We start from the raw sequence: 26285 nt of genomic DNA, 5'->3' as shown, positions 1-26285 counted from the left end.
CATTTCAACATGTTTTATTAAGTTTCTCTCCATATGTCTCTCCTGTTCTTGTAGGAGACTAAACTGCTGTTTCTTCAGTGTTAAGGCAAAAGAGCTTTCCAAGTATAGGAGATAAGTGACAGCAAGATGTGCCAATCTGTCAGTCAGGGAGCATCCAAGGTCACAGTCAGAGATGTGTTGGAGACCTGCAGCTGGAGAACAAGGTGCTTTCGGTAGGTGTGGGAGGTAGACACAGACGCCTTGAAAACGACTGGAGGACAGCAAAGACCACATGTCTTAGGGCACGAGGAGTGCAAGACCAAAGCAAAGGTGCCCGACCATGGTGTGGGGACAGCAGGTACACCGCTGTAAGATGGCCATGGTGGGGCTGACACTCCTCCTAACACTGCCGGCTCAAATAGTCTGTGATGAAACACGAAAAATGGAATAGAACTGTAACTCTGGAAGACCTCCATGTATCCATTATCGCCATTGCCTTATAACCCACTACTGCCAGTTTCAAGAATTACGGATAAAAAAATCTTAAGAATAAGACGTTGTCTTTCACAAAGAGGCATAATCTGCTTAAGGTTGTTCTTCCATTCATCGGAGATGTTGAGATGTTCAGCTCCCGTCTCCCCGAGGCGTCCCGGCGGGGTGCACTGGCAGGGCAACGCGAACCGCTCCGGCGGCGGCGACGGCAGCTGCCGGCCGCGACCCCCGCCAGAGGCCGGCCACCTCTCCTCTTCCTCTTTCTCCCTTTACTTCGCCCCCGGGCTCCCCTTCCAGGGCAGCCTCCAGCACGGCCCCACACAGCTCCTCGAAGCAGCCGCCGCTACCCGGGGCAGCAGCCGCCCCTCGGCCGCGGCCAGCTGGCGCTGAGGGACCGCCTCGCCTGCCCCGCCTTCCCCGCCGCCTACCAATCAGAATGGCGGCAGCGGCCGGCTGCGTCTCGCCATAGGCCAGCAGCGCTGCCAGTCTGGGGCCGCCCCCGCGGCGCGGCGGGGCGCGGCGGAGCGAGGGGAGGTGGCTGCCGGCTCCGTGCGGGCGAGCGGGGCCGGGCGGCGGCGGCGCTGCGGTTGCGCCATCTGTCAGGAGCCCCAGTGGGAGGGGAGCCTGAGCCGCGCTCACCCGGGCGGAGCGGAGCGGAGGCGAGGCAGCAGCAGCAGCGCGGAGAGACCGTGCGAGCTCATCCCTGCCCAGGCTGCAGCTCTGCCGCCGTCACACGAAGCCGCCGCCTCCGCTCCCGGCTGGTGTTCGGCGCAGCGCGTCTGCCCGCGGGGAGAGGCAGCGGCGCCCGTCGCGGAGCCCGTCGCTGCGGGCGGACGAGTGGTGGCAGCCGGCAGAGGAGCGGAGCGAAGAGGATGTGAGTGCGGCGGCGCCGCCCCGGCCCCGCGCTGCGCTGCGCTGAGCTGAGCCGAGCCGAGCTGAGCCAAGCCAAGCCGAGCCGCCTCAGGTAACGGAGGGGCCAGAGCCCGCCGCGCCGCCGCCCGAGGGGAGCGGGAAGGCGGGAGGGGGGGTGGATGCTGCGGCGCGTCTGTTTCCTTTGTGCACCCGAGCGGTGATGGGGTGCGGGGGCTGCTGGGGAGAGGAGGCGGCCGCGTTGCTGCGCTGCTGCGGGTGTCCCCCGCGCACCCCCACACACACACCCCCGCCGGGAGCCGGCGGCGGCGGCCTGCAGCGCGGGCAGGGCCGGGGGCAGCGCCTGTGACTGCCGTTGCGGGGCCGGGGCGGGCGCCGCGCTCCTGCGTACCCGCGGGTCGCCCGCGTCCGCCCCTCCACCCCCGCGGTGCCGGCCGGACAGAAGGGAGGGGGCGCAGCACAGGGCTGCGTTTGTTGCTGCCGAACTGCGAAAAAGGGGAGGGGGGGAAATAAATAAAAAGACCTTCTCTCCCTCTGAAATAAATCGTATAGGATTTGCGCGTCTGTGACAAAGGCCTCTTTCAGGGAAGAAAGAAGGGACGTACAAAATGCCCAAGGGTGGTAGGATGTGAAAAGAGGCTTGTTTCTTTTCTTTCCCCTAGAGCCTCTCTGTTCCTCCCCAGATGAGGCCGCTGATCTGGTGCCAATTCCTTTCCAGCCACATTGGAGATTAGCGAGAGATACCAAACGCCACACCATGGGTGCCGGCGTTTTGCTGCGTCTGCAGACCTCCAGTGTACATGTCACCTCCTTAATAACGCTCAGTTTGGTCTCCGCTTCCTTGGGAGCTCGCCTTATTTCTGCTCTGTGTGGCTTTTGTGTGTGTGCGAGCGCTAGGCGACGGCCAGGAAGGGAAGGGAGTCACTTAGTGAAAACAAGACCATGGTATCTGGGTTCATGCAGCCGTGATGGGGACGGCAGAGCTGAGTTGGTGCTAGAGGAGAAGGTTTAGGCTGAAGTGGAAGGCAACCCTCTGCAGTTATTCATCAATCACTTTTATATGCTTCGATTCTTAAAATGCTAAATAACAAGTGGGAACGGACTGGTCTTTTGAAATGCGTGCACAGGACAGGGAACGCCTTTGAGACCTTGTCATTTTCCTCCTTGTATACAAACCTCCTTAACTCCCACATCCTTCCTTCCACCATCCCTGCAGCTTTAACACCACTTTCCAGTATCTCCTCCCCACACACCCATCTTTTCTTTTTTGGTCCTAATCTTTTTAACTAGCATTCTGTGGCTGAAGCAGAGAACAATTGCAGGTGACGAATTGTTTGTTTATGTGCTGGTTGGAGGAAATGTTTTCGTTAGGGCTCACTTGTCTGATCAGCCATGAGGAGGAACACTAAGCTAAAGGGACACTGTCAACTTGAAATCCAGAGAATGTGCATGATGAATGGAAGTCTGTGTCCAATATTACACCCACTGTCAAACTCCCTGCTGGAGATCTGTGGTTTTTATAAGCCTGTCTTCTGACTGTGTGGGTTTGTCATGCAGTGAAGGAGTAAAAACACACTTCAAAGTTCTGTTAAGTGAACAAAGGAGGCCAGAAGAGAAATACCAGAGAGGGAAGGCAGCATCCACAACTTCTCTGTAACATCTACTGCAGCTGCTGCTTGACCTAGTGGGAAATTGGGAGAGAAGTCCACTTTTACATTTGAAGAGTGTTTAACTAGTATTGATAGAGTGAAAAGGTTGTCACCTTCCTCCCACTGACAGAGGTTGTCGACACCTTGATGCATATGCTCATAAAAGTGGTAACACTTGATGAATGTCAGTAGTTCCTTTTCACGTTTTTAAGAACAATTTTAAGAAGGGAATCTCTTGAAAAAAAAGCCACGATTTCCTTCTTAAGCCTTTTTTTACACCACAAAGCTGTGATTTTGATGAAAATGAGAAAAAATGATTGCCTGATTAATGCTTTCAAAACTTGCATTTCATTGGCTGCAGATTTTGTTTGCTGAAATATTCAGAGGATTCTTAAAGGATGTCCATAAGCTTGCTTCTTCTCCAGCTCTAATAAATTACTGCCCCATCTGTATGGCTTATCCTTGGCAAAAACAGAAGTATCTCACATGAGGCTGTGGTGTTGCGTGGTCTGTGCTTCAGGCATGGCATGTTTTTGTGGAAGTTCTGTGTTGTCTGCTGGTGGAAGATGCAGTGGCACGATATACCAGTTAAATATAAAACCCTGAATAAGCTTCTCTGGAAATAATTTTGATGTTGAATTAATACAGTGGCACGTGGGCATGACATTCAGTGTAAGGCAGAAGTGAAGGTGATGATACAGAGTTGCTTATCAATCATTTTCATTGTAAATGTCTTTAAAAGTTAGGGCCCAATGAAAAATTTCTGTTTCATTTGAGTGAGATAAAGCATTGCTGAGGAACTACTTATTTTTTAGATGCTCTACTAGATTTCACAATACCTGTATTTGAAATGCCCAATTACTGTAATCCAAAATGTCTGGGTGGAGTCTGGTATGGAGGGGGTCTCTGTGGCCACTGGCCCTATAGCTGAATTAAGCTGAGTGTACCAATCCGGACATGATTTGTTCTGCACTGGATTTAGGATTTGAGAAGTTTATGGCTAGATGAGTGAAAACCGCTTGTCCGGTACTTCTGTGGTGGCAGAACGTTGTGCTATGGTACATCTACAATATCATACATTTACTTGTGTTAAGGAAGGCTTAGAACTGTTGGCCACCTTACGCCTGATTACTTTTATTTAACCAGCATCTTTGCTTTGCTGTCGTATTGCATTATGGTGCTTTTTCCTTCAGGGAGGAAAAAGAATTGCACACATGTGTTTTCCCTTCTTCTTTCTCTCTGGGGTGCACATTAATATTTGATTCAAACTTGTTCTGTAAAGTTCTGGTTAATTCAGTTTGGGCACTACTTTGAATATATAATAATGGTATTCATTTGTGTCATGGACCATGCTTTGTAATTTGCTTTATGGGCAGGTCTGCTGCTGGCAGTGTGTATTATCAAAGTGACCTTCCAGAGGGATAAAACCAGTAACTCCTGTCCCTTTCCCACCCCTGCAGCTCCCACAGAAGTGTCTTCTCAAGTAGTTTTGACCCAGTGCTCCAAAACTGGGAACTGCCTAACAAATCTAATTCATCCAAGCCGTCTCATTGAAGTACAGCAATTAAGGACTCCCTTGGTGACAAAAGGCCTACAGATCTGTGTCGTGCAAGTCAGCAATTTACTCGAGGTGAAACCCACAAAAGGGTTTTGCTTGCTTCAGAGTGGAATGTCCTCAAGGCTTTGCTACCAGGATAGTTGTGACCCCCGTGGATCTCACTGCCCTGAGCGAGGGATGTAGCTGCTTGCTGCACCATGCTGAACACATCGGGCACCTCAGAGCTCCAGTATCAGTGGCTGCTGTGCCAGGGGAAATGCTGCCAGGGCCATCTGATTCCGAGTGCCTCAGAAAGAGGTGAAATTCCAGTGCTGCATCTGCCTGCCTGTTGGGTGTCTTGCTTGTCACCACAGTGGCTTGCTCGTAAGAGTTTAAAATACCTAACCTGTTTTTGATGAAATAGCAATTATTTTTTTAAAAAAGAGAGGAAGAAAAATAAGAGCTTTGTCATTTGTATTTCAATAGGTGGCAAACATGCAGGTATAGAGGAATTGGGTTTTCTGGCTTTGACCTCCCCTCATGGGTTTTGCCCTTAGTGTCTGACTTCTAGACTAAGGAATGATAAGCCAGATGAAACAAGAAAGGTTGGAGTTGTTTCAGTATTCTGAGAAACAGAGGACACTCCTTAAGAAGTGTGTTAGCCTTGTTAACACTGTGCAGTCTTAAGTAGCAGTCTTGCTACTTAATGTGCTCAGGCGTTGGTTTGGTTTCAGGCAGGTAAGCTGCCTCTCAGTTTGAGAATGGTCAAGTTAAACCTGTCCATGGGATATGTCCATAAGCTCTGAAACTAGAAACAGGCCTGACCTTACAGGAGTTTGCTGCCAAGGAGAAGCACCCCATTGTTTTCCTTACCGCTGTCTGCAGGATAACAATGACATTTTGTAAAGGATTTTTGGAACTTTCCTTGGCTTGGAACGGGAACAAAACTGAACAATATCAACACTTTTACTGGGGGAAGTGAAAAATATGATTACTTCACGTCAATCAAAACACATCACTTTGTCTTATTTCTGACTGTTTTGAATGGTAACTTGTGATGAAAGCAAGGATTTCAACTCAAAAATCATAGAATCATAGAATGGTAGGGATTGGAAGACACCTCCAAACATCATCCGGTCCAACCCCCCCCCAGAAATACAGCCACCTATTTGGAACAAAATAGAACTTTCGACATCTTGACTCTTTACTGAAGTATAAAATCAGCAACAGTTTTACGGAGCTTTTAGATGTACCTAGAACTAAATTTCCTTGCAGAAAATGACTGATGGATATTTGCTGACCAGCTCTACTCCTTGTATACTATGAATTTGAATGAATGTTTTTCACATGAAACAGACATAAAAAAGCTAACTTGACGATATCAGTTGATTTGAATTAGATGGCCTGAGTGAAACTTATTGTTTTGTTTTTTTTAAACAGAGGAAACAACAGGGAATGAGTCTTAAACTTAGTGTCCTCCCAATATGCAGCTCCTTTGTTGGTTTGTTTTTTGTTTTTTTTAATATCAAAACATCCCATCAGCTGATGTTGTTTGTGACAAGGTGATATGAGGAGAGGTTACCCCACGTTTTCTAGCTTAGTTTCTCCTGATTCAAGGAAGTCTTGCACCTCTAAAAGTTGTTTGTTCCATGCTATAGTTTTTTGTATTATCTGTGAGTAGTAAGTCCTATTTGACTGTGCCAATAACTTAAATTCTTAGAGCAAGTTAATTGAGGTTCTTCACATTGAGACATGATTTAATATGATGAAGGCAGCCATGATGTGAGAATGTTTTGATAGGAAGAGAGAAGGTCACTCTTCTATGTTGCTGTTGTTTTTTTTAATTTTATTTTGGTGGGGTTTTTAGGAAGCAGCAATGACTGGATGCCTGTTCTAGCCTAGGGAAATTCTTTGTCCCATCCTGCTTTAGGTACCTGTGGCTACAATCAGAAAAAGAAGGATATTGAGAAACAGCTGTAGAGTGATGTGCTTGGTGCTTTGAAGTACAAAGCATCCCAGCCAGAGCTCCTCAAAGGAGACAGTTACTTTCAATAGTATTGGATCCTCTGCTGTGAGAGCAGTTACTGGGCATTCACTAGTAGCTGTGTGGTCAATGGCACCATCAACAGTCAGTCCTATGTATCCATAGTACATTTTGCTTCACAGCTTTTGGGATGGCCTGGGTAGGAGCTTCCTTGCATCCTTGATGCTACCTTACAACAGCTTTAGCACCTCTAAAAGACAGATAAACATCTAAAGCCTGGGCTGAGTACGGCCTCTAATAATTGATTTTAACCTGAAATTGAGACCTTATGTTTCAGGCAAAATGTACCATCAGTACTGAATCTTCCAGAAATATTTGAACAATGTTTTATTTGCCAAAGCTATGTCACTCACAGTAGTGAGTTTGGAAAGTATTTTGAAAATGAAAGTGACGGTAATGGCACTAGTGCAGCCTGTGAAGAATCAGAGAAGTAACTGGAGTGAAGGGAACTTGAATAGACCAAGGTAAGAGCTATCTGAAGCAGGAGAGAGGAAGTCACTCTTGAGTATGAGTGTGAGGACATTTGCTTCAATAGAAGTGTTTGGCACTACTTAAACTTGCAAATAACTCTCATTTTAGCAGTGTTTTTTTTTTTTTTTTTATGAGGAGGAAGGAGGAAACCTCAAATGATTGGCTTGACTTGGATGCAATATCTTCGCTGTTTGAGATTGTTCTTTTTCTCTTGGCTCTAGTTTTCCCATGTTAATAATAGTTCTTGAGATTTTTGGTATTGTCCAAGATGAAAATACTATTGCTAGATACTTTTTATCTGTCAGATCTCAGTTTGCTATATTAATCCATACAGAGAAGTTACACAGGATATGAGAATGAAGATTAATATTAAATACCCATTCAGGGTTTTTTTAAGAAACTTTTCTGTTCAGTGAGAGTTTTGTAATGATTGTATCTGGTAGTTGCTACCATCTCTTTTCTTTACAGTTTCCTGTAAATTCTGCTTGTGAGGTTTTTTTAAACCAGTGAACCTTAACATTCATTTGAAAACTTTTTAGTGCATTAATAAAGACTTTCCAGCCTTCCTTGTTTTAGAATAACCTGTGTGTGAAAGAGCACTTTGCGTAACATTGATCTTTGACTTGCAGCTGTACCATTTGCAAAAGAGGCATGTTTGAAGGTTTTCCTTACATGACTTTGGAATATCTTGCAGTTCCAATCTTGGCTCCTGATATTATGTACAGATAATTGTTGTTTTTTATTTTTTCAATTTATTGTACAAATATTTTGGTTTTTTCCCCTTTTGTGTGTGACCTTTAAACTGCAGAATTGCCCTGAGGCTTAGAATTGAAGTTGATGCTTTTGTCCCAGAATAATTAGGAAGAGTTGTAACTGGTTAGTTCAGGCATTCTCCAAGCCAGAAGCTGTGACAGTGTGCTGTGTTGCAGCATTGTGCTAGGAGATGAATGTTCTGGGCACCTGCCTGCACCTGAGATTAACAGCAATGTTGGTGAACAACCTCAAGTCAGCTGTGGGCCACTGGTGAGGCACAGAATAAGAGCACTCATGGACCTTTTTCTCTCTTTTTTTAGCCCATACAAATCTCACCACTATGTTAATGAGGCCTGTAGCTGTCTCTGTATCAACCAACATCTTGTGACTCTGGGGGCTATGTTAACTGTCAAAAAAAAAATACATTAGAAGCTTGTCTGTTACTTTCTAACTTCTGGACCTGTATTTTATTTATTTATATTTATGTTATCACAGAAGAAGTGATTTTCCTTCTTCTGGGATAACTTAATCCCATAGCTGTTCATTTCTTAGGACTTGGCATTAAGACCAGCTGATACCCCTGTTTGGAGGTTGGCGATGGTTGCGTCCTACAACCAGCTGCTTTTACCCTGGAGGGAGAAGAGCAGGTGTGAGAGAAAGCAGCTCTCAGACAGTTAAAAGAAAGAATATCTGTTCCTAGGAGCGTTGTTTTTTCTTTCTGAGCAGCCTCTCACTAGGAAGGAATATATCTTTTCCAGAAAGAATAAAAATCTCTAAGACTCCAAATGAAAACCTCTGTTGTCCAACTAGGCAATTAGGCTGTTTCTGGTCTTAAACTATATGTAAATGCTCAGTGTTTATTTTTACTTGTGAGGTTAATGGTGGAGGTAATTTTTATGGTGAGGTTAATGACCTCTTGCATGTTTTAGACTTCTCTGTGGACAGATCCTCTTGCACACCATCACTATATGCTAATAACTTTGGAAAATGGAGAAGTCTGAATAATAAGATTTCAGAGGAGGAGCCCACATCCAGTAAGATTTTTATCTGAAGACCACCAAGAATTATGGTTCTGTTGCCAGTCTGCCTTCCTGGGAAGTAACTGAAAACTTGTACATTTCCTCCTGGGATTTCACTGTGATGTAACCAATTGATTATGAAATTTCTGGTTGTTATCTCTCTGGGCAGCATTTAAATTGGTGATTTCAGCAACAGGCATTTTAAGTCCCGTTTTTAAATTAATTTATAACGTTTTGTTGATTTCATTCTTCAAGAAGGAAAGAAACTATTTAAAGGTAATCCTTTAAATAGCACAGTATCTGAGGTCATTCATAATTTTCATTTAAAGCTTTTATCTGAGTATGCAAGCCTTTTGTTCCAAATACTAAGTCATCTTAGGTGTCTATGAATAGTCAGTGATCTTTAGTCAATTCAACTCAGTCATAATTTGGTGAGGAGAAACAGCAACTAGATTAATTTTTTTAAATATCTATTTTATTCAAAAAGGCTAAGGCAAACCACCTGTAAGAGAAAAATAAATGTGTTTAATGCAACCCATTTTATTAGCTGCAATCACTGTTAAAAACTTTGTAAGTCCATCAGCCTACAATTGGCTTAAGGTTAGTGTACAGAAACTGGCAAGCTCAAGAGCCAGATTTAACTCTCAGTGTAACAGGCTGTACACTCTCAAAAAACCCACACATACTGTTGGCTTAAAATTCTTTTGACCACCTCTCTAGGAGTTTCATTTTTGTGGGAATTGTAACGAGCCAAAAAGTTTGACTGAGAGCTGCTAAACAATGTGACCTTATGGAAGAAACATCCCTTACATCTGAAGGTCAAAAATGACCTTGTATGCATTGGGGGAGGTACAAGATGAGTGTTGACTGTCTTTCTTGCCTAGGGCAGCATTACTGACATGCTTAAAAAGTGCAGAACTCCTTGTCCTAATGTTCCAGTAGGGCTGCCAAAAAGGAAGAAATAGGGCTGTGGACAAAGTGCACAGGGAAGACTGTGTCCTTCTTGCTCCTCAGTCATCACAGGCAGGATGGGAGAGCATTGGTTTGCACTACTTGATGACTTGGCATTCAGAACAATTTGCTACCAATCCTGTCAAAGGTTAAAAAAGTCTTTCATTTATAGGCTTGTCTTTTTTTTTTTTTTTTTTTTTTTTTTAATTGTGAGCTTCCTCTGGCACCAGTGTGATTCAGTGACTTCTTTAAGGGTGAGGTGACCTTGTCTTTACTCTTGCCACATTTTCAGCAAGTCTTAATTTGAGCTGCTGTAAGGTTACGTTGTTTGGAGTTTTTTTATTTCCTCTGTTAGTTCTGCTTTATGAAGCTGACTGTGTAGCTGTAGGTATTAAACAAATCAGCCAAATTTTGCTGTTGTGGTCAACTCCTCCAGAATTTGCCATATGAGTTTGTGTCTTACAAAAGATAGTTGCTATTTTAGAGCAAATGGCAGAGGAGGACTGTATCCAGAGTGTGGATGCTGGGTCAAAAAGGCATTGCTATGGTTTTACTTCCTTAGGTAGAGCAGGGTCGGGATACATCTGCATGACATTATGCTGACATGGACTGAAGAGCTCATGTGTGAGACTCAGGATAGCCCCAGCAGCCCAGGAGGAGCATCGTGCCAATGTGGCTGCACTGCTTCCGGGACCACCATGATGTGTTCACAGCAGTTGTGAGTGTATCTGTGGTGGTGTAGAGGATGTGCTTTACTTTTTTTGACACAGAAAAAGAGGAGACATGAGAGCAATGACCTGGAAGAGTGGATTAACTAGATGACCATTTATTTTCACAGCACCAAAGACAACTCAAACTGGCATTTAAAAAAATTGCTACTCAAAAGTAACCTCTGTTTAATTTTTTTTTTTTTAACATTATCTGCCCCACTGAAGAAGAGTGATTATCTTCCTCAGGAGTTCCATCTTTAGGAGCTAACCATCTTTAACACCTTTACAATGACATGGTGCTGCAATTGTGTGCACCATGTATTTTCTTTTTTTTTTCCTCCTTTTTTTTTTTTTTAAAGAAGGAAGCTTTTAAAGAAGCACCATTCAAATTACGTCACAATGAGAGTGGGAGAGTACTTCTTGATGACTGAGATCTTTTAAAAGTAAACTGGTTTAGAGGGCTTGCTGTCTCAAGTTTAATTTTGAAGTGTTAATGTATTTCTGTGGATTTCTTAGTGCTGCTGGACGATCGTTAACACTCTCTTCAAAAGTGAAATATCACAGATCTTAAAAGAATGCAGACATGAACAACTCTGCAAAGAAAATAAGAGCTGTGTTTGCCAGTAATGTCACTCCAAGCTGCAATAATAAGAATTTCTTCTGTAATCAGCAATATGTTGCCTCTATGAGGTATAATTTCTGAGAAAATATCTTGAAAAGGACAGTCAAACCGCATCATGTAGATTTGAGATTGTTGGTATGGGAACTTGCTGTGTATGTCATGACAAGTATGTAGCTTTGGACTTTCACATCATGCTTTAAGCCTAGGTGGGGAAAAAAAAAAACCACTAGTTTTGTTTGAAGGAATGATCACCTGCAGTTTTATTGTTTGTGTTTGGTTTGTTTTTTTCTTCCCCCAGTCATATTGTAAAAATTTATTTTCTAGAACTGAGCTCTCTAGACCTATTGGACTTCTCTTCTAAAAGTACTTTTTAATAGTTCTTTATGAAATTACTTTTTTAATAGTCCTTCCAACCTCTCAGATATGAGCTCTTCCTTTTAAAATGTAACAGAACAATATAAGTTTGAAGGAATCTCTGGAAATCTTCTCCCTACACAGAATAGGTCTAACCTCAAAGCTGGGTTGAACTTCAAAGCTGAGGCCTCATGTAGTCAGATTTCGAGTGTCTCCCAGGACGGATGCAACAAACCCATCTCTTCCAATCTCTCCTTCATACGTCAAGTGCTGGAGCATCTTGGTGGCCATCCACTGGACTCACTCCAGTATGTCAATCGCTCTTTTCCCAGGACTCCCAAAACCAGACTGAGTGCTCCAGATGTGGTCTCACAACAATAATTATTTCCCTCCACATGCCAGCTAATTAAATTGCTTGTTTGGTGCCAGATCTTCAGTTTCTGTCAGTTGTCTTCAGTTCCCTCAAGCTGGAGCAATGGAAACTCTCCCTTGCAGGGAAGTCCTTGTAGGCTTCTCTGTCACTGCAAAAAGAGCTGGAACAGAGATGGCCCTTTGCTTCAATTACATGAAGGAAACGACCAAACCAGTGTTCACATACACAAAACTGCAAAGGTTTCTGTTTCCCTGTAGTGAATTTTTACACCAGACTTTCATGCCACATACAGCGATATAACCTGAAGCAATGAGATTGTGTCACAGTGGTTATTTTGGTAAAACAGCAAAGAAAATGCATAGTAAACAGCATATGCAAAGAGATGCATTGTGTGTATTTCATTTGTTTTCCTGGCAGTACTTTTGCTATTAGCCAAGTTACCCACTTTAAAGTTAACGTTTGGTAGGAAATACGAGTATTGAAATAACAGGTGTGCCACCCAGATGAGCCTTACAGACAATGATGTGATTAAGGTTTTATACCTGGAAAATGTTTCTTCTCTACTAAGTTTCTGAGACTGTCATTGCGAGTTGTGCTTTTATGGGTGTCTGAAGTATATGTGAGTAGATATCATCTGTGTTTTTTAAAGGTTTAATCTTCCTATACTGTTTGATTTTTTTTTTTCTTTTTTTTTCCAAATGTACAAAATTAAAATTTTATGATTAATGGTTTAAGTACTTGCCTGATTAAAAACCCAGAACAATTGGAATACAAGAGAAACCCACAACTACCACCAAACTCGTACACGTGGGAGTTGTCCTGCAGTTGCTGCGTCTTTGAGTAGTGTGTGGCTCACATCACCTACCTAGCTTAGAAAGCCTCAAGGCCCAGTGTGGGAGAGCAGCTGAAGGCGTAAATCTTCTATGTGTATATGTCTGCTTTAATGTGTCAGATATTAGTATGTAGCTTAGGAAATGCTAGCTCCCAAAAAGCTGTGGCAAGGTGTCTGGGGTGTTGAGTGGATCTTGTCTCCTGCTTGGTCAACTGGTGACGATGGAAGTGGCTGGGCTGAGTGGTTGCTGTTCTTCAAGGACCTCCTGGGTAGCTTGGTACAACCAAAGAAATAAAAAAACCTTAAAACCCCAGTGTGAGGAAGCATTCATAGAGAGATTTGAGCTGGAAAGATGCACAATGGAGGGGAATCATCAGGCTGTTTTGTTGTGGGGTTTTTTTTCCCCCCTTCAGTATAGATCCTCACTTTTTCAAAGTCCCCCTTCCTGTTCTGGCTGTTGTCACCGCTGTTTTCCTTCTGTGATTTTCTTTGGGTATTTGTTTTAGCTGTATGACACTGGCTGTGTCTGCCAAAGGCTCTTTTAGAGGACCCTCTTCCACTTGCTTTATTCTGATAACCCTGCTTACAGCAATCCTGTCTTCGTGCCTGCTTACCTCAGTCTTCTCTGTTGCTCACCTTCCTTGCCTTGCTCGCAAATCCTCTTGTGTCCCTACACAGACAAGCTATTTATCCTTGAGCTAATGGGTGTTCACAATGCTCAGATCATAATGCCACAGAACTGCTTATATTCACGGTGATTAAAAAATAAAAAGATGGATTACTTTTTTTTTCCCTTAGAGAATTAGTTGTGTATTTTTACTCCATAGAGTTGTCACTACAGATTGAGTTAGTTTGGGCTCAGAGGTCCTTCCTAGTACGGAAACAAACCTTGGGTTGTACAGCTCCCAGGCATCATTGTGTAGCAGAAGGACAATGTGCAAGAGCTATACCAAAGTGGAGGCTTACTACTAAACTCATCCTTGTATTATGTGGAGAAATGTGGAGTTTTGCCTGCTGCCAGTAATGCATGCACCTCCCAAGACCCTCTGGAATACAGGCATTCCCTGGGTACTAATGGCAGTGCTGGAGAACAGCTCTCACCAGGGCCACTCAGATGAGGTTGACGAGTTTGGCAAAGTGCATGCTTTTGCTTATTTGGTTTTATTTTAGTCAGAAACTAGGGTTGCTTGGTGCCATATATAAGGTCTCATGGGGGAGACAGAGAGTTTAAAGCATTTTTAATTTTTCTTCTAGTTTTGATTTGTTTGAAAAGCTTAACAGCTTTCTGGTGTTTGGTGGCAGCTTGAGTAAAATAGTTTCAGTGGGAAAATGAGGGGGATATGTATCAGCTCATACTTAATATTTGTTTAAACAGGTTATGCAAGATAACTTGGGTTATTGTTAGTAAACTAGAGAAGTCATAAAAGATTTCCTTCTCCAATGAGTGTATATTATTTTGGTAGAAACCCTGGGAGATAAGGCAACAGCACTGGACACAGGTGGTCAGTACCTAGTGCAGACAATGTCAGAACCTTCAGTCTGCTGCATCTTGTCCCTGACTGCTCATTTGAGTAAAATTTGGATGGTGGCAGGACTGGAAGCAAGGGTTACCAACTCAAAGTGTTTAAATATTGCAGTGATTTTGGAGGAGAGGAAGAAGGGTCTGGAATTTTGAGCTGGAGATGTTATATGTGTTCATTGGGCTACTGAGGTACAGCCTAGTCTAGTGGGAGCTGCTGCTGAAGATTGCAAAGCTTGCTGTCTTTGTCTTAAGGAATAAATGTGTGTGTGCTTGTTAACACCTTCTAATTAAATGTAAGATATTCAAATAATGTTGGAGATTGGTTCCACCAGTGTGTGACTCAGATATTTTTAATATATGTATTTTGATTTCCCTGTCTGGAAGGCTAGATGGTAGAGTTGATTTGTGACTAGTATATGCGCTGTTTTGAAATTGCTGATACGTAGACAGATGTAAGAGGCTGATCCTAAAAATGTTCTCAATTTTCTTTCTGTGTTAATGTTGGCAGATGTTTCCAAGCAATACACTGACTTCTTTGTATATCATTTTTAATCCCTCTGTCATTAAAAAAAACAAAACAAAACAAAGGTCTTTGTAAAAGGAGTGTTCAAGAGCTGGGACATTGCTCAGTATGAGACACTTGAGGCCATCTCAGTGTACTGTTTAGGATGAATAACTAATTTAAAACCATAAACTCACTTTCTCTCTTTTGTTTTGCAATAGTTAAAGCATTAGCAGTGCTGTCTGAGCAGACAAGCCTGCCAGATGCCCCTCCACCCCCCATCAGCCAAATATCGTACCCTCCTGACGATGTGGCTGCCTTCCAGCATAGCTGACCTTGGGCTGTTTGAGCACACCGGCTGCCTGTGTGCAATATATGTATGAACCAAAAATGTCAGAAAAGGTCCTTTTATGTTATAGATATGAGTCAGATTTTTTTTCCCCCTCCATTATCTCATGACTTTATTCTCTTGACAAGCTTGTGATGGCTTACCTTTGAAAAGCAGCTCCTTTGGTTTTGACCATAAGCATATTGGGTATTGACTTCTGTTTTAAAGTGTTTCCTTATTCCCTCTGGTTGCTTGTTACAGGAGTTTCCATGTGTCAGTCTTGCCGAGAATTACTTATTAGCAACTTAAAGCCATTTGTCAAAGCGGCAAAGCAAGGAATACAATGTATTAAAACAAAATATGCCCACACACAGAGGAAAAAAAAAATAGGGAGGGGCACAAATAACTTAATCTCGAAACCTTAATTTTCCAATTAACCTCTAGTGGTACACTTAAATATGTAGCACATACTCAAGATTTTCACTAGAGGTATAGTACATGCCATTGCCTGTATATGAAGATAAGTGGTTTTGGACAGATTTTTCTTTGGGTTTCGGGGTTTGTTTTTTGTGGAGTGGAAGAGTATGTTGAAGAAGGAATCTGATCTCTTTTGGACTTAAGGAGTGAGAGACTTGGATGATGATTTTCACTAGTTAGCAGTGGCTGAGCCCTGAAAAAAAACCCAAAAACCAAACCCAAAGAACCTTCTTGATAGTGATTCTTGATATTTTGATATTTCTTCCTTTTTTTTTTTTTTTTTTTTTTTGCTTTACCTACTGTTCACAATAAACTGCTGACCTAATTTTGGTATTCCTATGACAGCTCATTTATGATGAGTTGCCACAATTCCCAAAATAAATTTTAAGTTCTTCCTTGGCACCTATGGGTTGGGTTTCTTTGCTTCAGTTTGTAAATAATTTTTGTACACACTTGCTTTCTTTAGGAAGAATATTTATCAAAGAAACTAAGCTTAATAATATCACATAGAATAAATACTTCAAGTCTGCATAAAGAATACTTGCCAGCAGGCAAGGGAGGTGTTTCTCCTCCTCTACACCACTGTCATAATACCCTACTTTGAGTACTGTGTTCAGCTCTGAGGCTCCCAACATAAGAAGGACGTGGACTTGTTGGGGCGAGTCATGTAAATGGAGGAGCACAAAAATGATTAGAGGGCTGGAGCACCCTTCCTTTAAGAACAGACTGAGAGAGTTGGAGTTGTTCAGCGTGGAGAAGAGAAAGGTCTGGGGAGATCTTATAGCAGCCATCCAGTACCTAAAGAGGCCTACAGGAAAGTTGTGGAGGGACTTTTTGCAAGGGCATGTAGTGATAGGACAAGGGATGATAGCTTTAGACTGAAATACAGTAGCTTTAGGTTAAATGGAAGGAACAAGTTCGTCCCTCCGAGGGTAGTTAGGCATTGGAACAGGTTGGCCGGAGAGGTTGTGGATGCCCCATCCCTGGAAGTGTTCAAGGCCAGGTTGGATGTGGCACTGATCAGTGTGGGCTGCTGGAAGGTGTCCCTACCCATGGCAGGGGATTAGGAACTAGATGATATTGAAGGTCCCTTCCAACCCAAACCATTCTATCATTTGTGCCAATTTTATGGCTTCCTGAAACTGTACCTCCAGTCTCCCATCCCTCTTGCTATAGTGTGAGAGACCACACAATACAGTTAACTGTATATTGCAAAAATTTTAATTAATTAAAGTGTGTTTTTTAACATAGAAAATAAATAAATATTAAAACCATGGATTTAAAAATATTCTGAATTTCTTGTAATCATAAGCCTTAGACAACTTGTTCACTTGTCCCTCAAACTTAGAGTATTGTGATCTCTCCGAGTAAATTTGAAGATGGCTTTGAATGATCTTCATGACTGATTTTTATTTTTTTTATTTTCAGGAGAGATAGTTACACTATAGGATGTAAGAGACTCTATACTTTTTACCTGGCTGGAGGTACAGTCAAACTCAGTGCTTACAGATGTCAGACAACTATCTGCTGCCAAACCAAGTCAGCACATATTTTTTGCTCAATTACCTGTGGCTCTAATCTCCTTAGGGTGTCAAGAGGTACAGAAGAAAAGGGTAGGTGAAAGGGAAGGCTGAAGGATCCAAGCAATTTGAAAGTAAAGCAAGAACAAAAGGAAGCGTCAGTAGGAAACAAAGCTTTGTTGGCCTGTGAATACAACTTGGTATTTAAATTTAGTGACTTTTATTTCTAGGAAGTTCAAAACTGTAGCCACTTGATACCTGATGTCACTTTTCTATTTTTAAGTACAGAATCTTTATCAGTAGACTTATTTGTCAGACTTCTACAGAGCAAAAGTAATGTAAGCTACTTGAACTCACAAAGCTCAATGAAGGATTTTAAACCTTATATCTGGTTTACCTTCTAGGCATACCTAGCAATCTCTCAGACTTGGTCTACCAGCCAGTCACAGCATTTCAGTGACATGACTTGACTGCATCTCTGTCTGAGTAATGTTCTTCCTGAAGTCTATCAGAAAAATGGTTGACTTGTGTATAACTAGAAGTAATGCCTTACTATATTTTACTTCATATGAGTAATACACAGAATACATAAAACTAATTCTCAATCTCTTCTTCCTAGGATTTTTAACAGCCTAAAAGTGAAGTTTCATCTTTGTCTTTCACTTTCCATTCCAAGAACTGTGTCCCTGATCTCTTTAAGATCTGAATTCAGTGACAGTTATGGGAACTACATGACATAAGAGAAATTTAGGGCAAAAAGAGAGGAAAGAGGAGCAGACAAAACTTTCCATTCTGTTTCTAGGCTGAGGTTTCTATCTCTGTGTTTTAATCTAGCAGTTTTGACTAGAGCCAGCCCCTTCCTCTGAGACTCTCAGGCTTTTGAGCCTTTGTATGTGTTCTGCTTTTTGACAGAAGCAAAGGTACTAGTTAACATGATGCTTATTTTCTGCACTTCTGATTTTACTGGACTTCTTCAAGATAATTTCATCTGTTAGAGAAAAAGAAGGAAAAAGGAGTAGGGGTAGAGGAAGAAACCTATTGCTGCAGTATTTAGGGGATTAGAAACTTGATGTTTCTTGGGAACTCCTGTTAAACATCAGATGATTTGTCAGTTTTGTTAATTATCTCTTACTCTTTATGTGGTTGAGCATCCAGCACTAGTTCGCATTGAGTAAGGATGGACAAATTGTGCCACCTTGTCTCAATCTGATCTTTTCTTTTATTAAGCCAATGCAATGAAAGGGATTTATCTGCCTATGTGAGGGCTCCAGTGGGTATACTCAAGATTTGTCAGTGCTGTTTTGTTTGTTACTGATCTGGAACTTACCCTTCTGCCACAGGCTGCCACCCTTGTAGGTGTAATGGAATAGCGCTCTTTAAAGAGCCGTGAATCAGACCCTTATTGTTCCACTGAGGCATGGTTTATGTCATTTTTACTCTCCTGTTAAGTACAGGAGCCTGTGAGAGAGCAGAAGGGGTGCTGGGTCAGCTTACTCAGACTGGGATGTTGGCCCTGCTCTTGGTGAAAGGGGTAAAGTAGGCTGTGGATGTCTGTTCACACTGACTACCTGAGCTGACATTTTTGTGCAAAGGCATCCTGATAGCTATAGGCTACACAAACTGCAGACACTTACAGTGTGGACATCTACGCTTATCACAGAGATGATGGCACCCAGGCTTAGCTGTGGTTACTCGCACTCATCTTCAGCTAAACTGCTACGCAAAAACGTCTAGAAGGAAAACAACATGTACATAGGGAAGGCAGTAGAAACAAATTGCTATGTTACATGTTTGTGTGGGCTGTTGATACATGTCCAGAACAGATCATTTTACATCTACTTCAGAGAGTTAGGAGCTTGCAACTACAATAGTTCTGCTGCTTTTTGAGAGAGACTTGCTATACTTCTCATAAATAAGAGTGAGATATTTGGAGATGTGTCACTTCTAAAGTATTGCCAGCACTTCTATACTAATAACCTATTGTTTCTGTAAGTGAAATTGTTTTCCCTAAGTTCTGGGATTGCAGTCTTTTATTGCCAGCACAGTTTGAAACACATGCCCAGAGCTCTCTGGCCACTGTTAGAGTGTGTCCATGTTCAGTAATGGGTGCTAAGCGGGAGTGCCTGCCCATAATCTCTACCAAGTATCTTGGTTTTTTTCATGTGTCTCTCTTCAATGCTACCATAACACGTATGAAAATCAGCATTGACTCAGGCTAGGTCTTAAACCACAAAGCACACAAGCATGTTGAAATAAGGGCGGGAGGGTGCAAGGTGAGGTTTTATGAATCTTGCTTTTATGAGAACAGCTTTGGAGAGCTGCACAAAATTGTGCATTGTAGAAACTTAAGATGGGGTGGGATGTTACATTGTTCCTGTCCTAATGGTACAAGTTAAGGCACAGTGAACCCAGGTCATTACTGAATCCCAGAGGCCTCGAGGTGTCCTGTTTTCAGATGGGATGAATATTTTTCTTCCTAGTACCTGTTATAGGGCTGTATTGTGGATTTAGGGTGAGAATAATGTTGATAACACACTGATGCTTTAGTTGTTGCTAAACAGTGTTTACATCAAGTCACAGAACTTTCAGTTTCTCACGCCACTCTATCAGCAAGTAGGCTGGAGGGCATAAGAAGCTGGAAGATGACATAGCCAGGACAGCTGACCCAAACTGGCCAAAGGGGTATTCCATATCCTATGGCATCATGCTCAGCATATAAGCTAGGAGTAAAGCTGGCTGGGGGCTGCTGCTCAGGAACTGGCCGGGCATTGGTGAGTGGGTGCTGAGCAATTGCATTGTGCATCACTTGTTTCATATATGCTAATTCTATTATTGTTGTTGTTATCTCTTCCTTTTCTGTCCTACTTAACTGTCTCTATCTCAACCCACAAGCTTTTTTTTACTTCCCAATTCTCTTCCTCCATCCCATGGGGGCAGCTGAGTGCTGTTTAGCTGCCTCCTGGGTTAAACCACGACACATCCCCAACATGCCCAACTGTTCTCTTCTACACTTCAGTCATTGGAGAGCTTCTAATATCCAGCTGATACCAGTATTCATACAGAGAATCTCTATAATCTTCAGCGTACATGGAGAAGCAGAGCACTGAAAGGACACAGGTTCTGAAAGCCTGTCTGTTATTCCTGACTGTGTTACTTATGCTAGTAAAACACAGTCACTTTGTGCAAAACTTGCCTCTTTGTAAAAGCCTTCTCCATCTTTCAAGGCTGCTCACATACTCCCGTCCCATTGTCTCTCCTTTTTAATCAACTTGACCGATTTCTGTAGCCTTTCTGCATAGGCCATGGCAGGGAAACACTTTCAAGCAAATTGAGGAAAAAGTCCTCTTTTGCCGAGCCTGGTTTGTCTGATATGGAGATAATGGAACTGAGGATTTGAAGGTTTGAGTTCTTTTCTTCTGCTGGTAGCAACAACCCATGACATCTGTTGAAGTGTTGTGTACTCCCCCTGCCTTCCCCCTTGATTCTGGTTAGCACAGAGGTAGAAGCAACATGAAGTTTCTAGATTCTCCCTGAGCTTAAAAAGGAGAGACTGTGCATCAGCCTGTTGCATTTTCATCACATGAGTGTGTGTGATTATTTCTCAGGGGTTTGGCAAGGTTAGTTTGCTTTTAACAATCTTAAAATAGCCTCATTTCACAGAACCTTTCCATGTTGGTTTGTGGGGTTTTTTTAAAAATCAAAGATGCATAAGTGTTTGCAGCATTAGTGTGTGTGCATTACACTTTGTGTTGTAGTTGCATGATGTGACTTTTCAGCTGGGAAGTCTGAGACAGTAAATGGGAGAGATTGGCTCATACTCAGTCACAGCTTCATCTGTTGCAGGAGCTGGGAGGTGCCATGTGAAGGAGGTGGGGAAGCTTGTAGGAAGGAAAAGGCAAGGATCTGCTAGGCATCTGAGTAAGAAAATCTACTTAAGCACACACCGTTAAGAGAAGTGACTTATTTTGCTGTGTACCGATGTTAATGGACTGTGGGACAACTGGAGAAATGTCAAGTACGTGCAACTGCAAAGGAAGTCAATGGACTCGTTGCTGTGAGCGTAGTGAATAGTAAGGCCTCAGTTGTCTCAAACTGGGCACCTAAATAAAGAACACTTTTAAATTTATCTTCTCTTTGTTGTAAAGTGCCAATAATACTCTGGTGTCTTAGGATGCTATAAAAAAAAGCGTGCTTTGTGATGGAAGACTGAGATGCTGCGCAGTGCATGGACCCATGAGTGAACTGGCTGTGTTTTCAGAGCAGACTGGGAAGAGTATTCTGTGAAATTAAAGTGAATGTCAAAAAAGAGGGAAAAAAAAAGTTTTAAATGACCACATTGAATAAGCACCAGCCATTTTAGGCACTGAAGGAGACTATGCTCTTATGGAAAACTTCCAGTGTGATCATGTAATTAAGAACTGCATCACAATCAGGTTACGGGCAGGTTGGGGGAGGGCAGGCAAACTCAAGCAGCTCAACCAGTAATAGCTCTGGAAAGTCCAATGTTTGTGTTCATAACTTCAGAACCTTAATATTTTTGTCATGCAAATATGTGCAATTGGTCTTTGAATACAAATGTGAAGTGAGATGGAGGAGCAAAAGCCAGAGGAGCAAAGCTTTATATTTCTCGAGTCAGAGGCTGCACACTTGATAACCAGAGAAGTCTTGCTACTAACTGGTATTGCAAGTCAGCACATGTGAAACACATGAATTCACTGTTGCCTGCAGTGCTTGTGGCAAAGATGACAAACCAGCCTTTGTGTGAGTGAGAAGCCAGAAAGGCACAATGCAGAATGGAAGCTTGGTGCTCTTGGGACTGTAGGCGTTTGCAGGCTGTTCCTGCGGGTGGGATGGTGTTGTACACGTTATGGGGGAAATGGTGTGAGCCACCGGTCGACTTCCTGAGCGGGTTAGAGACGGTGTGCTTTACACTATGAGGAAGCCCGTCACCCTGGAGGATCATACAACTCTGGCTTGTATTTTTCTAACTGTCTGGCTCATACTGCATGGTTTTACATGACCAAAGCGGCTTTTTTTAAATAAACAGTATAGTTATGAGTGGTCTGTACTGTGCAAAGAGCTCTTCAGTTAAAGAATGGGAAACAACTCTTTGATGGATGTGTATTATAGCTTACTGTCCTTTACAGGTAACACAAAGCAAAGTCAGAACATAAACAAGTGATCCTGTGTCTGTCAGCACTGTTACTCTGTTTTATTTTAAACCTAATTATACTTGAAAGGTATAGGGGAAATTGAGAACTTGACTTTTGGCACTTATCAGCACAGTCTTAATTAACCATCACCACCCCTTTTCATGCGCTTCTGTGAGGAGCTCCAGTCCTATGATCTCACTTCCTTCATCTCATTTGAGAGTTAATACTCTCAGATTAATTTCTTTTAACTTTATAACCTAGTCTATCTTCTTTTTAAAACTAGGGGGGTAAAACACTTCTCAGAGGCCCCCTTTCATATCAAAGCACAAACTCATCAAGTCATCATCCTCCTCTCCTGACTCGCAGCAAGAGACTTCAGGGAAATATATAGATGTCCAAATTGTTTGCAATGGGGGTAAGAGGATATTATGAAATGCATTTGTGCTGTGTAAGTGAGATTATAGGATGCACAGAAGACATTCAAGGAAGAAACTACATGCAACTTTTACTTGCTAAATGAGGGGTTTGTAGATGAATCCTTTGTTAAATGTGAACTTAATTTCCAACAGTGCAAAGAAGTATGAGGCATAAAGACAGTCAATGAACAACTGGCAATATGTCAGTCAGAAAAAACTTATAAATACAAAGGAGAAGTTCTGTGTGGATTGTTTTGGGTTTTTTAAAATTCTGTTTTTCAGTGTTATACTAATTTTTTTTAATTAAACATGACAGAATTAATAAACTATCAGATAGTTCTGAAAAGTTATTTACTGGAGGAAGAGTGCTTTCTTGGTTTGGGTTTTTTTGGTTACTACCACCTCATCTTATAGAAGGAAAGGGGAAAGGATTGTGAGAGGAAGGAAGGGGAGAGGTGAGGTTGTTTGGCAATTGACTTTTATTTGAAGTAAAACTATTTTAAAAGCCACAAAATAGCATTTGATTAATATAATCACTGATGTGCTTGTATAAGCTGCTTATGAATTATAATAAAAAGGAAAAAAAAAATCCCCAAAAGCCCATAGTCAGAAGTATTTGGACATTTGATGAAACACTTTAAGGAGTCTAAAGAAAAGACAAAAACTCAACCGTTTCCTGTGCCCATTAACATTATTAATAAAAGCCGATTCCGTACCCATACTGCGTGTCGGCAACACAAAGTTGATGACATTTCAAGAGAGGTGGGTAAATATTTATAGTATGCTCTCAGAAAAGGTTACGTGAAAGCCTTTTGATAGAACTTGGATTTGCAGTTTTGTTTTTGCTTCTTCAAACAGAAAAATAACCCCAAACAGGTCAGATGTCTGTGAGAGGTTTTTTCTTTTGGGCTTAACGGAAAAATGTAAATAGAGTCACAAGTGCTGTATGTATATCAAACGGGTTTTGTATCATTTCTTCTCGACTTAAATATTTGTATATTTATTTAAGAATACATTCATATTCTTTAGCGTACAAATAGTGAGTGAGTCTGCAAAATATGATGCTGCTTGTGGTTGCAACTTTAAGAAAAATCCATTTGTATTTCAGGACACAAGCTGCCAGAGCATACACTTAACTTACTGAATTTGAAGGGGCACATCCTGTGACTGGTTTCCTGCGGTCTCCAGAGGACAGTGGTCTTTTCCATTGTCATTTTGTCTGTTGGTGTAAAAAAGAGATAATCTGCTGTCCGCCATTTCCTCTTCTCCCTCCCTTCCCTGTTTGTTTCGGGGAGAGGGGGAAACAAATTCTCTCTCTCGCTTGTGCAGGTGTTAGTGCTGCATGGAGCTTCTGCTGCTCCAGCTGCAGGAAGCATTTCCCAAATGGACTGTGTGGTCTTTTGGTCTTTTTCTGTCTTTTTGCTTGTTTTTATTTAAGAGTGTTAGCATGCTGGGTTTGTGCTGGTTCACTGCAGTAGTATGTTTGTGGAGATGTACTCATTTGTGATTCATTTTGGAGGCACTCATCCATTGAAACAGCATTCAATCTGAAAAAAAAAAAAGTATAAAATATAGTTCTAGTCCACTTGCCTCAGAGTCCAGGAAAGATGCTTTTAACTGAGATTACAACAGCACATATTGTACTATTGTGTGACCAAACCATCCGTGCCACAAAACCACTGTGAAAATATGATAGATGCCCACAGTATTGAGGGTTTTCTTTAATAACTGATTTTTTTTTCAGCCATCTGTTGTTTATTAAGACCACTTTCATTCTACCTGTGGAACTCAACCAAGCCCAGACTTCAGTCTTCTTCTGTCTCAGTACAATGAAAAGCTTGCTTCAAAACTCCACTGAAGCCTACAAGAAGGAAATGCCAGGTCTATAAGACTTCCAAATATTTGTAAGGATCAGAAGGATCAAAAAAAGGGATGTCAGTTTATCTGTATGTTTCTCCTTGTTCTCTCCCCCATCAATCCATTGGCCTGCTAAACTAATGTCCTAATGTTTCCACTCCCAAAAAACTGTGACCATTGAGGGTAATTGAAATGTCCCACTGCTGCTCTGTTGGAGAAGTGAGAGAGTGAAGCAGAGTGGAAACCTTGTTGATTTACTTTGTGTTCAAAAAAAAAATAGTGTTAGCAGAACAGTCTTGGGAGATGTTGCTTGTGCAGGAAAAAAAAGTAGTATTTGTCCACAAAATGAGGGATCTTGGTGCCAGCCAAGAGCCCTGAAATAATCAGCATTTTCAGGTTTTTATTCCGCTTTATCCTGTCTGTACTTGCTTGCAAGCAAATTGCATTTTAGTGGAGTAAATCCTGATTTTTAGAGCTCATGAAGAGCTGAAGTGGTAAGTGTGAAGCTTCATGCTTGCTAATGAAGTGGACAATAAAGGGATTGTGAACACTGCTAGGAGCCTGCTGAAGTCAGGAAATCAGTAGTGAGGAAGAAGGTGCAAAAATAACATTTAAGTGAATTGGTAGTGTAGGCTTTGCATGGAGTGAAGAAATCAAGATCCACTGACAAGGACTTACTAGAAGTGGTATGTTTGTAGTATTTCCTTTTCTGTGATGCTTTCCCGCCATCCTCATTGGAGATTGTTTATTTGTTTGGATGTAAAGCCCGTTTCACTACTTGAAGTGGACTGTTCCTGCCTGGGAGAGCACAGCACTTTTCAGAAGGAAAGTGTAACTCTGGAGGAGTGCTGCTCTTCTAAGGTAAAGGAGAAAGATCAGCAGTGTCTAGGTGGGTGTTCTGTTTTGTTTTTTTTTTTTCACCAACTGTGTGTGCCATGGGGAGCTTGGGAGAGCAGAGCTGACTGAAAGTGCTCTCAAGCAGAGTGTGCAGGAAGCAGATCACAAGCAAGCCTGAGAGCATGAGTAGGTATCTGTCTGAGCGTGGGTGATATGAGGAAGGTAATATGGGTAGATTTTTTTTTAATAAGGGTTGAGAAAAGGTTCTAGGGAGGAGGTAGTGGAGACAGAAAATACAGCCAGGATAGGAAAGAGTTTGTGGAAGGCAAAAATGTTGAAGCCAAAGAAAAAAAACATACCTGTGAAACAAGTGTAAAACCCCCAGGATGGTGTGATACAGGTGAGACTCAACTTGAAGCCAAGAGGTCGAAATTTTTTAACAAAACCACAGGAGATACTGTAAGTTCATTGTCCATCAACCTGTTTGATTGTGTTATAACTAAATGCAGCAATAGACGTTTGATATTTCAGACCGTGCCTGCTTGGGATTGGCAGCACAGAACTTGGTTTTACTTGATTTGTCCTTAAAGAGTGGGATAACGGTTTTTAAATTGTCTCAGTCTGAGCGTGAGGCTGGTGAGAGAAAGGTGAAAATGCTGATATATGAAAAGGCTGAACCAAGCTGAGGATACAAAGCCACAGAAAAAAAGATACAGAGGTCACTGCAGGCAGAAGGAGGATAAGAGGCCTTGGAGATAGAAGGAGGAGGGAGGTTAATGTCTTGTTCAAGTTGTGTGTTCAGCAATTTATTCCTACATGTACCTTTGCTTTACCGAGCACATACTTTTGCGGTGTGAATACTTGCAAGTACATTGACAAATCTGCTTGATTAAGAAGGCTAGGAGAGTTGGCAGCAGAAGTTTTAACTGGTGGGAGAAAAGATGAGAATTATCTAGAAGATGCAAATTGAATGTGGTACAGAGAGCAGAAGTTGCTATACAAGGTATATTTCTGAGA

The 26285-nt window shown here is 42.1% G+C and overlaps 1 protein-coding gene across 5 annotated transcripts in view; it reads left to right on the top strand.

Annotated features, from left to right (window-relative positions):
• Window positions 1–1012: 1012 nt before the first annotated feature.
• FYN (FYN proto-oncogene, Src family tyrosine kinase) overlaps window positions 1013–26285 on the top strand; it is a 137744-nt gene continuing 112471 nt past the window's right edge. For 4 of the 5 annotated variants that reach the window (XM_061990523.1, XM_061990524.1, XM_061990522.1 and 1 more), the window contains exon 1: window positions 1013–1435. The gene's annotated coding sequence lies outside the window, so the exon portion shown is untranslated. The remainder of the gene's footprint in view (window positions 1436–26285) is intronic. The other variant, XM_061990526.1, reaches the window with a different exon arrangement.

Source organism: Colius striatus, chromosome 2 (genome assembly GCF_028858725.1).
Source record: "Colius striatus isolate bColStr4 chromosome 2, bColStr4.1.hap1, whole genome shotgun sequence".
Taxonomy (NCBI): domain Eukaryota; kingdom Metazoa; phylum Chordata; class Aves; order Coliiformes; family Coliidae; genus Colius; species Colius striatus.
The sequence above is the reverse complement of the archived record's forward strand: the minus strand, read 5'-3'. Positions and strand labels throughout refer to the sequence as shown.